This window comes from Panthera tigris, chromosome D2 (assembly GCF_018350195.1).
Source record: "Panthera tigris isolate Pti1 chromosome D2, P.tigris_Pti1_mat1.1, whole genome shotgun sequence".
NCBI classification, from domain to species: domain Eukaryota; kingdom Metazoa; phylum Chordata; class Mammalia; order Carnivora; family Felidae; genus Panthera; species Panthera tigris.
Window position 1 is genome coordinate 59,859,010 of NC_056670.1, and position 13,944 is coordinate 59,872,953.

Sequence of the window (13,944 nt, forward strand, 5' to 3'; positions counted from 1 at the left end):
ATACAATTAATAAGCTTCCTTTATTGTTTGAGTTATAATGAAGTTATTTTTGGTAATTTTTTGGTTTTATTTTGTTTTAACTACTTTCTTTCTCTACCTCATGCATGCTGTGAGGTAGGAAGTCTTTTTACATTTGGTGGCACAAGTCAAGTTTTTAGTACTTGCAGCAAAACTCTGGTCTTATAGAAGGTCATCACTTAGGGCCTTAATTCTGTGTAATGCAGATCTTTCAGTCTTCATGTGTTCCCTTTTTCACTCCCCGTTTTTCTAATCATAATAACTTTATATAATATTTATATGTTTAGAATTTCTTTTTTTAAAAAAATTTTTAAATGTTTATTTCTGAGAGAGAGAGAGAGTGAGCGAGGGAGGGGCAGAAAGAGGGAGACACAGAATCTGAAGCAGGTTCCAGGCTCTGAGCTGTTAGTACAGAGCCTGACTCAGGGCCGAACCCAGGAACCTCAAGATCATGACCTGAGCTGAAGTCAGACACTTAACCAGCTGAGCTACCCAGGCGCCTCCATGTATTGAGAATTTTCAAAGCTGCTTCCATGTTTATTACCTTATTGAACTTTTACACAACTCTGTGAAGGAGGCGTAGCAGGTGTTGTCCTCTTTTTATGAATGAAGTTGAAGCCCAGAGACATTTTCAGTGATTTAGCTGAGGTCACACTGATCCTGAGAGATGAAGTCATAACTAGAACTCAGGCCTGGTTTAGTGCCCTGGTCTGCATTGCTTCTGTTCGTACAATTAGAGGAGACTGTATGCAGGAAGTGCCTTCTGTTATGTATAGGTATGTGTTGGAGGAGGAGGCAAATCTCAGCATCTTTGGGTTTTTCAAGGGGAAAGATAGACTGAAAGGGAAAGCCTCAGAGCTGTGTTCCTCTGTCAACCATAGAGGGCTTTTACAATGTGTATTCCTGGAATGTTTTTTAGCCTAGTTTCTAGGCTTCTGCAAGGTAAATAAACAATAAACCAGTGTTCTCCTTTCATGAGAAATGTAGGAGAGTATCTGGAGAAAAATTCCTTTTTCTTTTCTTAAACATGGGCTGAAGTTATCTAAAGGTTCCCTGCATGTTTTCTTTAAAGGAGCATTTTCAGTTTAAAAGCATTGGAAATGTTAGCCAAGGATCAAGTATAGAGGGAGTGGTTGGTTGTTAGCCAGTTAGCAGGGCTAAAGCTGCAGTTAGGTGGCATGTTCTTATTTTGTGGCCTGTACTTTAAGTGACTTGGCTGCTTTAGGAAGTTGGCTACTTGCATGGACTTTTTTTTTTTTTTTTTTTTTGACTTTACAGATAAAGCTTACATATCTCAATTGGAAAGAAAATGTAGTGAGTAAGTATTTACAACTCTTTTTGGTGGCCAAAGTTCAGAGTGTAGTTGATCCTTGAACAATATGGATTTGAACTGTGTAGGTTCACTTATGTGTGGATTTTTTTTTTTCAGTCAATACAGTACAATAATAGTATTGTATGTAAAATAAATGTATTTTCTTTTCATTATGACTTTTTTTTTGAAGATTTTATTTTCAAGTAATCTGTACATCCAACTTGGAGCTTGAACCCACAACCCTGAGAGCAACAATTACATGCTCTACCGACTGAGCCAGCCAGACGCCCCTTCCTTATGACTTTCTTAATAATGTTTTCTTTTCACTAGTTACTTTATTAGAAGAATAAAGTATATAATATGACGTACAAAATATGTATTAATTGACTATGTTATCAGTAAGGCTTCTGGTTAACAGGCTATTGGTAGTTAAATTTTCAGGGAGTCAAAAGTTATACATGGATTTTCAACTGTAAGGGGTGTTGGTGCCCAAACCCCTATGTTGTTAAAGGGTCAACTGTACTATCTTTCTAAGAGATGTGAAGAGGATTAAACACAACATTTCACAATTTATACACTGTGAAATATTGGTATTATATGTGGTTAGAAACACCCTAAAATGTCTGAGATCAGACTGGGTAGCCTTGTTGGCCTTTTGGGCACTCTACAGACCTTGAAGAGCTGAGATGGTGAGGTTTTCCTGATATAGCCACATTTCCTGCTTGCCATCTCATCCATATCCCGCACTTGTTTTCTCTATCCTGACATATCCCTGACATGTTTCAAGAGAACTATATCTGTGGTGAGTGGTGCAGTCCAGGACTTGGGATTTCTAGACCATCTAAGAGGTGCCAAAGTTGAGTCTGTGCTTAATTTTCCTACATCTTTGAATCAGGAATCCAGATTATCTGCTACTTGAAACTAATAAAACCAGAATGTGCTGAGGAGCCAGTTCTGTCACTGGTACTAAGGACATGGTTAGGTGGTGCCAAGCTTTCTTTTGGAGCAAGAAAGAAGTTGGTAGTATTTACCAGAGCAGATGTTGAAATGGTGCCTGCCAAGGTTGCCCATTGTTCTTAGGTTTTAACATATTACCTGCCTGAGAAAATGACACAGTGGACCCGAAATAGAACATCTCATAGTCTTCTGATTGGTTCTGACTCCGCACAGTGCTCGCTTCCAGGAAGCAAGTTTATGGGTCAGCTGCCCCTGTGGTCCTGGACTCTGTGGTCCATGACCAATTTCTTGTTTCTTTTACTGAGACAAACAGATTTTTCTGATTGGCAGTGTCAGGAGGACTGCTTTCTTGGAAGCCTGCTAATGGTAGGAGGCTGGGAAAGGGTTTTGAATTTGGAGAGAGAAACTGAAGGGATTGCCTGTGCTGTGTGACTGGGAATGGTGTCCCACCTAGATTGGAGGCATGGCAGGAATTCTAGGACTTCCAATAAGTTTAACTCATGAAACCGACTTGGGTTTAGACTGTTCCTACAGAGGCTTTCTATTTGCTTTTTTCTAGGCTATCTGCTACCTTGGTTGGTTAAGAATATCACTGTTGTGGGCGTCTGGGTGACTTTAGCTCGGGTCATGATCTCACAGTCTGTGAGTTTGAGTTCTGCATCAGGTTCTGTGCTGACAGCTCGGAGCCCTAGGCTTCAGATTCTGTGTCTCCCTCCCTCTCTGCCCCTCCCTTGCTCACGATCTCTCTTTCTCTCACTCTCAAAAATGAATAAATGCTTAAAAAAAAGAATACCACTATTGGAAATGGGTAGTTGATTGGACATAGTAAACCAAAATGATTTTTTTTTCCTTATAAACAGAGGATAAGATAGATAAATAAATAAGATAGATAAACACTACCTACTTGTCCAGGAGTATTATCTGAGTATTGTGAAAGAAATAAGTCCTTTGTCTCTAATCAGGTTGGCTAAGTCCATACCAGTTATTCTCCCAGATACATGTCTCTGGACTACATTTGCAGTCAGTATTTGCCCAAACTGCATGACAACTATATGCCCTGTAGCATTTAGAGTAATAAAATAGTCTAATACCAAATCTAAAATGATAGTTGCACTTGGAAGATACAGGGTGCCTAAGAGTAGAGTTTGCATGTTGCTATTTTGGATAAAGCCTTAGTTTACCACCAGTGAGACTTGACTGCTACCCCTCATTTGGTCTTTAAGCCTTCTTTGGAATCCTTTTAGGAAGTTATTCTGAAGGAGTTAAAGCAGATGTGTGGTTACCAGGTTTGGGTGGGGGTATAGGGAGGGACTGCAGATAGGTATAGGGTTTCTTTTTGGGGTGATGAAAATGTCCTAGAATTAGATAGTGGTGATGGTTGTACAACTTTGAATATATTTAAAAACACTGAATTGTACACTTTAAGAGGGTAAGGTTTATGGCGTGTGAATTACATCTTAATTTTTAGAAATAGAAAATGTAGGCTGGAGGAGTGATGGGATTTGCCAGCTCTTCCTCAGGACTCAGAGCAGTGGAGGGAAGCCTCCGATTATAGTTGCTGCTGTGCTTTGAACCCATTACCCAGCAAAGGCAGCATAAGGCTCTCTTCAGCCTCTTGGCCCAGTTTGTCCTTTTATGTCTCTCTCATTAACTCAAAAAGCACATGGCTTTTATATTTAAATTTATTCAAGCTGTAATCTTTGACATTTGAGTTAGCTTTTAGTACAGTTTTGCATTTATAGTAATATATATTATGTATTTTCTCTATCCCCAAAGAATCCGTTTTAATCTTTTCCGGATGCAAATTTCAGGCTGTCTTGTCCCATCTCCCCTCTCTTGCTCTCTTTCCCCTCCCCCCACGGAGTGTGTTTGATCAGGTGTGGCAGGAATATCCACTGTCAAGCTGCGCCCTTTATATTAGTCAATATTATCCTTCTCCCCCCTCCCTGTCTGTCTGCCCCGTTGGGCTTTCCCAGTTGATTTATAATTTTGGAATTCTCATCGGAGTCTGTAATACAGTTTGTTCATTATTTAACCAAAACCTGTTTAATGAGCAGAGAGAGGCAATGTAAATGTTAGGCATGTTGCAGTGATGTACCTTTGTGCTTCTCAAAGCGGGTGGGTAGTTAACTCTGTGCTGCCTGCAGGGCTGGGGTGTCTTGGCCTTAGGGGCAGGACTACTGCCTCTCTCTTACATCTGTCCAAGCTCTAACATGGGCTTAGATTCCTAAGACACGTTTCCTTTTATCCTTCTAGAGATCTTGTGGGGGCTCTTGCATATTGAAGTTATCTTCAGTCTCACAGCTAGATCAGATCGTTAGATCTGTGGCATGGGATGGAGGGTTAAAGGGAAGTGAAATATCAGGATATTTGGTACTACTCCTGATTTTAGGTCTGAAAAAAGTAAGCGGTTTAGAGGAATCCTTCTAGCCAACATGGTCTGTGGTTTTTTATCCCTTTGTTCCCCAACTAGACAAGTCCTTGCAGCCTTAGTGCCCTCATCCAGTATAGCTTCATGGGAAGGGCTCCTAGTCAGTTATGATTTGTGGTGTTTGGCTATGGTCATTTGCCTCCAGATTTAGGCTGCCTTTGTCCTTGGTCTTTAAACTCAGATCATTTTAAAGAGGTTCTTTTCCAGGAAATTTTTGGCTTATTTTTTTTATTTTTTACAATTTTATTTATTTAAGTAATCTCTATACCCAATGTTGGGGCTTGAACTGGTGATTCTGAGATCAAGAGTCTCATGCTCTTCGGGCTGAGCCAGCCAGGTGCCCCAGGAAAATTTTGGCTTAAAGCAGAGAGAGTGGAATAGTCTAAAAGTATCACAACCAGAATCTTTTCTTAAGGGATTACCTCTTTTTTTTTTCTTTTTATGTTTATTTATTTATTTTTTGAGGGAGCACAAGCAGGGGAAGGGCAGAGAGAGAGGGAGAGAAAGAATCACAAGCAGTGTCCGTGCTGTCAGCACAGAGCCCGATCCTGGGCTTGAACTCACAAACCATGAGATTATGACCTGAGCCAAAACCAAGAGTCAAATGCTTAACCGACTAAGCCACCCAGGCACCCCATTAATTTTTTTTAATGTTTATTTTTGAGAGAGAGAGAGAGAGAGAGAGCGAGGGAGGGGCAGAGAGAGAAAGAGGGAGACACAGAATCTGAAGCAGGCTCCAGGCTCTGAGCTGTCAGCACAGAGCCTGATGTGGGGCTTGAACTCATGGGCCGCAAGATGTGACCTGAGCTGTAGTTGGATGCTTAACTGACTGAGCCACCCAGATGCCCCAGGGATTACCTCTTAATAACTTTAAAGACTTTAGGGCCAGAGCTTGAGGTACACTTAGTGGTGTTTGTGTTTGGAGATGGTGGGGATAGGGTGGAGTGGGTAGTGGGTTTGCCTTTGGAGATTTAACCCTAGACATTTTTAATTCCAAGGACCTATGAGGATTGGGGGTATTTGCATAAGACTAAGATGGTCTTGAGGCCTAGTGTAAGCACCTGTATTAACTATGGAACTGTTGTAGCTTCTTGGATCTTTTTTTGCTGGGGTTCAACAAGATTTGAATTCCTTCTGGATCTGGCTTATTGGATTACTTCTAACCATTATTTATTGAATATCTGCTATGGTCTAGGCATTTTGATTAGGCACTTAGGGATTGGGTCTATAATGGTAAACAGACTTCCTGCCCTCATAGCCACTGGTTTTACAAGACTAGCAGCTCTAGCTGACCATCCAAGGCTAACTTTTGTAGCCTGTATTCTACGTCATATGGTTCCCTATCAGGCATGGAATAGCTGGTAGTGAATGAGGGCAGTCTGTTGCCATCTTTTCATGTCTTGTAACAAACAAGCCAAAGAAATGAACAAAAATTATAGCTTATACATTTTCTTATTTGGCTTTCTCCTATAAAGCAGTTCTGGTCAGAGTTTAGATATTCCCAAAGACATTGGTGGTTTGCCTAGAGTAACTCTGAAGGAGAGGATATTTCTTTTTACTGGACAGTAAGATATGGCATCCTTGAGTTTAAGAGGGAGAAGCAGGTGGTTGGAGAAAGTAGATGTATCAGGAGTTTATTTAAATATAGTTTATCCTGGACAAACACACCTGTAGAGTACTGTCTGTCTCAAGCTTTGTGAATTCACAGTCTGAGCTAGGAGATTTGAATCCATGTAACCTCTAGAGGTTTGCAGAGAACATTTAAACAGAGTCTGGAAGCCAACCTGGGAAGAATGATGACTTAACATCTGTCTGGGTTAGGTCTCTTAGAAATACCCTTCTAAGAAGAAGCAAAACTGTTCAAGGATGCCTCATACCTCAAGTTTAATCTGTTTAATTTAGAACATGGGAAGGTGTCAGGAAAAGAGACTTTAGTAGTTTCTGTAAGGAAAAAGATTGACTAAGGGTACATTATTTGAAAAATATTTTTCCTAGAGTTATCATCTCCCATACTGATTGAATGCATACCTTAATTTTTTCTGTAGAGGTCTGTAGTTTAGGGAGTAGTAAGCAATATATCATTGTTAGTAAGCATGAGAAGAAGGTCGAATGAGTCATTAGCTTTGTCTCACTTGGAATTGAGCTTGTGAATTGTTCAAGGCCTAAGTGGAGACTGAAAGAACCAAGTGTGTATGATAACATCTGGCAGACAAATTCATATAATGGTTTGAGTGTTGGAAGAACAAGGTTGGGCACACTTACATAAGTATTTCTTGTGCCCTTTTTGACTTTTTTGTTCTATAATAAAAGATTGTATTAGTTTGGAGATTGTTGAAAAACACATTAGGATGTGACCTGAATTTGAGTCAGACTGACCTTAGAATCTTGGTAGCTTGAGTGGCATTTCAGCACAGTAAGAGAAAATAAAGGTACTGGGATTCTTTTTTCCCCATATAATATTCATATCAAGAAGGTGACTTTGAGAGGTGTATTTTGATGACTTTGTCATTTCTTTTCCTGGGGCCTTACCCAAATGATCTGAATCCTCCTGATTTGACACTTCTAAACCAAGAAGCTCTTCCAAACATTTATTTGTCTTAGAGATTAGAAAATGAAGACTTTCTTGAGAAGCAGCAGCTCTGCATAGTCTGGCTTCTTATGAGCCCAGCTCTCCCTTTTTCTCTCCGTAATATTTAAACACATTTAGCCATCAGAACTGGTCTGCTGGCACATTTTCCACTACATGTATCTGAAAGTGGGTTATGATAAAAAGCACATTTTTTTTTAAGTTTATTTATTTTTGGGAGAGAGAGAAAAAGTGTGAGTGGAGGAGGGGCAGAGAGTTAGAGAGAGAGAACCCCAAGCAGGCTCCACACTGTCAGCACAGAGGTCGATGCAGGGCTCGAACTCATGAACTGTGAGATCATGACCTGAGTTGATGTTGGATGTTTAACTGACTGAGCCACCCAGGTGCCCCCAAAAAGGCATTCTTAATAGCTTGGTTCAGAAGCAGAGGCAAAAGGAACCTAATTTTTTTCTAGGAGAGGTTAAGGGACAGTGTGACAGTGTGGTCTGAAGTGGGTGTCAAAGTTGCTGGTGTTGTTGTCATTGCCATTGTCCTCTCTGGCACAGCCACCTCTTGAGGCCTGAAATTTCTCTCTGAGTATGTGCCCAGCTTGCCATGACAGCAGTCAGATGAATAAAAAGAGGAAAAGCCAGCTGCTGCTTTGTTTTTAACAAGGATGCAGGCAGAGTCTCTTTCTTCTTTTCCACCCACTCAAATTCAGAGTAAGTGCCAAGAGAGTTTCCGAAGAAGCCAAATGTTTGAAATTCAAAGTGCAGTTTTGATTAGAGATAGTAAAGAGTTATTTGTCTCAGCCTTGCCTTTTCTAACCACCTCTCTATGTTCATAGATGCTTAATTGGTCACCGTAGTTTTTAAAGTGATATTGGATATGTTTACGGAAAGAATGAATGCATTTGTCTTTTCTCTCCTGGCATTCATTAAAAGATAGAGCTGCGTATACAGGAAAATGAAGATTCAGTCATTTCAGCTCAGATCACCTCATTAAGAAAGGGTAGTTGATGGAGAGCAGTGACTACCCTAAGTTCTTAGTTTTGCTTCTGGAAACCAGAAGATAAGATGCTCCTTAGCAGGTTTAAGGCTTTTGTTTCTTTACTTTGGTCTTTGGAGATCCTGAAGACTTAGATGGACAAGCACTCATGGCTGCCTGTTGTCTGGCTTCTTCCTGCATACCTCTTCTGTAACACCAGCCTTCTGTTACCACTGTAGGTTGAGTTGTGAAGAGCTGCCACATGTGCACACATCACAACTGACCTTTCCTTGTTCCACGCTTATTGAGCAATTACTTGCCCATTTGTAGAACTCACATTATTGCCTTGGGTTTCTGGCCCAGTGTGAAGTGGGAGCATCCAGGAAGTGGCCTGATAGACTGTACATCAGAGGGCAATAAATTGGCATATGATTTGGTGGAAAGGCAGGGCCAGATGTAGTGTGGGAGCAAGGGTTTTTCTGCATTCAGCCATGCAGCTTGCTTCCAGGTGTCCTGGAAAGCAGCTTGGGAACTGGAGGCTAAGGGTAGTTGGGAACATTAACTAGGGAGGAAAAGGATCAAAAGGACTTCAGTGTTATCTGTGATGGGCCTTGAATTGGGAAAAATCCTCCAAAAGTAGGGGCAAATGAAATTTCCCTGATACTGGTAGGGATTTTTCCACTGATTATTCTTTCCTTTCAAATAAAGTGAGTTACTAATTGGTAGAAAAAAATACAAAACTTGGGAGACTCCTAACAGGGAAAGTTTGTTAAGAAAGCTTCATTCCACATGAGCTTTTTCATGAAGGCTCCTTCTTCTCTTTGGGCAAACAACAGGTTTAAGAAAACTAGCTCCAAATTGATGATAAAGTGAGAGCTAAGATATTATTCTGACTGTTCTACCTTGGGCTAGAGTGGTATCTTTCAGATTGCAAGTTGCATTCTGTTAGTGGATTGTGAAATCATTTTAAAGGGTCACACAGCATTTTCTTCTCAGTTTTTTTTGTTTTTAAGTTTTTTTTTAATGTTTATTTTTGAGAGAGAGACAGAGTGTGAGTGGGGGAGAGGCAGGGAGGGAGAGGGACACACAGAATCAAAGCAGACTCCAGGCTCTGAGCTGCCAGCACAGAACCTGATACGGGGCTTGAATCCACGAACTGTGAGATCGTGACCTGAGCCAGGCGCCTCTCCTGAGTTTTTTATTGTGAAAAATTTTAAACTTCTGCACATTTATTTTCATACTTACTATTAACATTTAGCCATATTTGCTTTTTTTTTTTTTTTAATGGTTATTTGTTTATTTTGAGAGAGAGGAGAATGTGTGCGAGCACGTGCAGGAGAGAGAGACAGAGGATCCCAAGCAGGCTCCAAGCTGTCAGCACAGAGCCCAGTATGGGGTTCAATCTCATGAGTCAGATGCTTAACCGACAGAGTCACTATGTGCGTATTATTATTATTTTTTAAACGTTTATTTATTTTTTGAGAGAGAGAGAAAGCATGAGTGGGGGAGGAGCAGAGAGAGGGAGGGAGACAGAGAATCCGAAGCAGGCTCTGAGCTATCAGTGCAGAGCCTGACGTGGGGCTCATACTCACAAACTATGAAAGCATGACCTGAGCCGAAGTTGGACATTTAACCCACTGAGCCACTCAGGTGCCCCTGTGTGTATTATTTTTTATAAGCTACTTGAAAATAAGTTTCAGACATGTTGGCATCTTACCCTTGAATACTTCAGCATTCATCCTAAATAAGGACATTCTCTTGCATAATCATAGTACCATTATCACACTTAAGAAACTTAATAATTTACCAGTATTAGCTAATACCAGTCCATATTAAAAATTTCCGATTTGCCTCCAAACTGCCTTTTATTGCTATAGCAGTTTTTATAAACCAAAATCCAAGCAAAATTCTCATTTCATTAAGTAGTTATATCTCTGTAGACTTTTAAAATCTAATACAGTTTTCTTCACCTTTTTTCTTTTTTTTTTAATTCTCTAGGCATTGAGTTTTTGAAGAGACTAGGCCATTTATCTTTAGAATGTTGTATGTTCTGGGTTCGTCTGTGTCCTTGTGGTATCATTTAACTTGCTTCTCTATCTCATGTATTTCCTATATTCTAGAAGTTAGGGTTAAAGGCTTAATTTAATGCAGGTTAAACATTTTTGGCAAGAGTACTTTGTAGATGATATTGTGTATTTCATATTATATCATCACAGGAAGTATATACTGTCAGGATGATCCTGCTAAGGTGGTGGTAAGTTTGATTACTTGCTTCTGGTTGTGATTGCCACATTTCCTCATTGTAAAATGAATTAATTTTTCTATTTGTAATTAGTAAGTAATCTGAAGTAATAATTTGGCACCTTTTACTTAATGATCATCTGCTAATGAATTTTTGCCAGTCATCTATTTCAGTGTTGTTCGCAAAACGATGACTTTCTAATTCTGTCATTTGTTTCTACGTTTATTAACTGGCATTCCCTGTAAAGAATCACTTACCTTCATAAACTGGAGGATGAACCATAGTTTCTCCTAAAAAGGCAGGGAAAATGCTTTAATTCTTTTAATTGCCAACTTTCAGAGTAAGGAGTTAGTGTTAATGATGACCACTAATGGTGGCAAATGAGGATTTTCCTTCCATTTTGGGGGCTTGTGAATTTTTATTTATTCAGTGTTTTATAATTCATTACCTTTTTGATTATTTTTGGTGCTCAAATCATTTTGAGTTTTGCCCCTTTAAACTTGTTCCTTTGTTCCTTTGATGCAATCCCTTTGAGCACTTCCCTGTTTTCTGTTACAAGCTTCCATTATGAAGGGAGGTTAAAAAAAGAATAGAATAGAAAGTATCCATGCATCACACATAGTAAGGATAAGTATTATTTGGGGGAACTTTTGTTTCAGTTAGAAATGATGTATTCTGAGTTTTAGTGTAAACTATATTTCTTTCTGTATGTCATGGTCAAAAAAGTTTGAAAGCTTTGATGGGGAGAGCTTATGATTTACTTCTGTTCTAGCACTGTTTTGAATTTGTCTCTCTGCAATGTTATTTTTCTTGGGCAAGGAGTCAAAGAGGGTGTTGAGTTCTTGACATTCCGTGAAGGACTCTGTGAAGTGATTTAGCCCCCTTGATATTTGGGATCCAATGGACTGTTAGACCTGCGTTTTATTCTTATCAGCTTTGATTTCAGAAAAGCATATCTATCTGTCTATCATCTTATCTTTTCTGTTATCTATTTATTTAAAGATCTACTATTACATGTTATTTTATTCCTCTCCCCTCAGCTTTATTGAAATATAATTGACAGAACGTTATGTAAGTTTAAGCTGTACTGTGTGATGATTTAATACAAGTATACTTTGCGAATTTATTACCACAATAAGGTTAATTAACACATCCATCTCCTTGCATAATTTTAATTTGTATGTGTGTGAACATTTAAAATCTACTCTCAGCAACTTTCAAGTTTGTAATACAGTATTGTTAAACCGTAGTCACCATGCTATCTTATTAGATCCTCAAAACTTCTTCATCTTATAACTGGAAGGTTTTGTTTGTTTGTTTGAGAGAGGTGTACAAGCTGGGGAGGGGCAGAAGGAGAGGGAGAGAGAGAATTCAAGCAGGTTCCATGCTCAGGGTGGAGCCTGACGACATGGGGCTTGATTTCATGACCGTGAGATCATGACCTGAGCTGAAAGCAAGAGTCAGATGCTTAACCAACTGAGCCACCCAGGCACCCCTTATAACTGGAAGTTTATACTCTTTGAGCAACATCTTCCCATTTCCCTTACCAACCAGCCCGTTAGTAAGCACCATTCTGTTTCTATGAATTTGACTTTTTTATAGATTCCACATATAAGTGAGATACATTATTTCTTTCTCTTGAAATTGACTTCTTTCAATTAGTATAAGGTCCTCAAGGGCCACCCATGTTGTTGCAAATGGCAGGATTTCCTTCTTTTTTATGGCTGAAGCAGTTCTTTTAATATGGTTGTTTCTCTCTGGATGAAGCAGCTTTTGCAAAGCAGAGATTAATTTGAGACCATTTGAGTCATAACATCCCTAGAGAATGTTAGAATAAGTATTCTTTCCCAAGGAAATAGGACTGTGGATGACTAGTCACTTTGCACCTTGTACTTGATCCCTTTTATGTGATGTTAAGCTAATTGTTCAGGGAAAGGGGGATAGCGTGTTGTGTTACACATGGCTTGGCCATGCTTTTGAGTCCTTTTCGTGAGTTGAGGATGGAATCATTTATTCTGGAAAGACTCCAAAATAGCATCTTCTCCAAGAAGTTTGCCCTTGGCAGAAATTCATTTATATATTCAGTTAGTAGATATTTCTTGAGTGCTTAATGTGTGCCAGACATTGAATAGGTATTAGGGACCTGGTTTTCGAGGAGGCTGACACAGTTCCTGTCCTCATAAAGTTTATGGTCTAGTGGGTTGGTGATTTGAGAAGCCCTGGAATTTGAGTGGACAGCTGGGCATTGGTTTGAAGTCTGCCCGTCTTCCACATGTGACCTCAGGAAATTGTTGTATGCCCTGTGCTGAAAGAGGTTCTGGGGTGGTCAGAAGAATAGCAGTGGTGTTTGTCTGCATTGTCTATCCCACCCCCATCCTCTGCCCTAGCCCTGGCTGCCTGGCAGCAGTAGCCAAGTGGATGGAAGTTTACTTAGCTGCTTTAGAGCCTTGGATATCCTAGGGCTCAATTAGCCCATTTATATTTACTTGTGATTAGCCAATCTGTGCATCTCAGAACTGAACTAACAAAAATTGTACCATAGGATAAGATATCAATGGCTGTTTACCTTTTCTAATAAAATTAGCTTCTAATAAAATATGCCAATAAAATTCAGCTCTCAGTCTTGGGTCTCTGACATAGTTGTTAGCATTTTGAAGTCTAGGAGCACAAAACAAAGATGTTAATGGTTGCTTAGCTAAAATGCTAACAGAATGAGGAAAGTCCTTTGCTATAGTTTAGATCTAGTAGTCCCACCTCAAAAATGGTATGAATGTTTTGGGGTTTTTTAATGTTTATTTTTGAGAGAGAGGGAGAGAGAGATTGCACGTACATGTGCGTGCGCAGTGGGAAGGCCAGAAAGAGAGGGAGACAGAGAATCTAAAGTGGGCTGTGTGATGACAGCAGAGAGCCTGATGTGGGTTCGAACCCATGAACTGCAAGATCCTGACCTGAGCTGAAGTCGGACGCTTAACCGACTGAGCTATATGAATGTTTTTTAGTAGCAACCCATTGTCTTTAGTCCACAAGCCTCATGTGAGGAAAGAAGTATCAAAACCCATGTAACTTTGGGTAGGATTTGGTTTCAGATTGGTAGAGTATCCCATCATATATTTATCTTTTGAATCCCAGAGAAAGCACCCTTATTTAGAAGTAGCCTTTGGGAACCTTGGGTTCTCAGAGAATGCCCTTAAGAGATGCCCTTTTTCCTTAGGAAAAGTATTTCTAGGATTTTCAAGGGCAGAAAAAGATACAGTGAGACAGTGAAGCAATTAAACAGTGGTTAAGATATTTCTAAAAGAGAAAGTTGGAGTGGATGTTGAAATACAAATATATTCCACAAAAAGATCGGTGACCTATTCTTTGCTTGATAGCTTAGTGTGTTCTGAACTTAAAGAGTAGTTCTTTCTTCTGTGTCTCTCTCTTTTTTAATG

At 39.7% G+C, this 13,944-nt stretch overlaps 1 protein-coding gene across 11 annotated transcripts in view; it reads left to right on the forward strand.

Annotated features, from left to right (window-relative positions):
* GBF1 (golgi brefeldin A resistant guanine nucleotide exchange factor 1) overlaps positions 1 to 13,944 on the forward strand; it is a 119,327-nt gene that overhangs the window by 15,162 nt on the left and 90,221 nt on the right. The gene's annotated exons all lie outside the window — the stretch shown is intronic.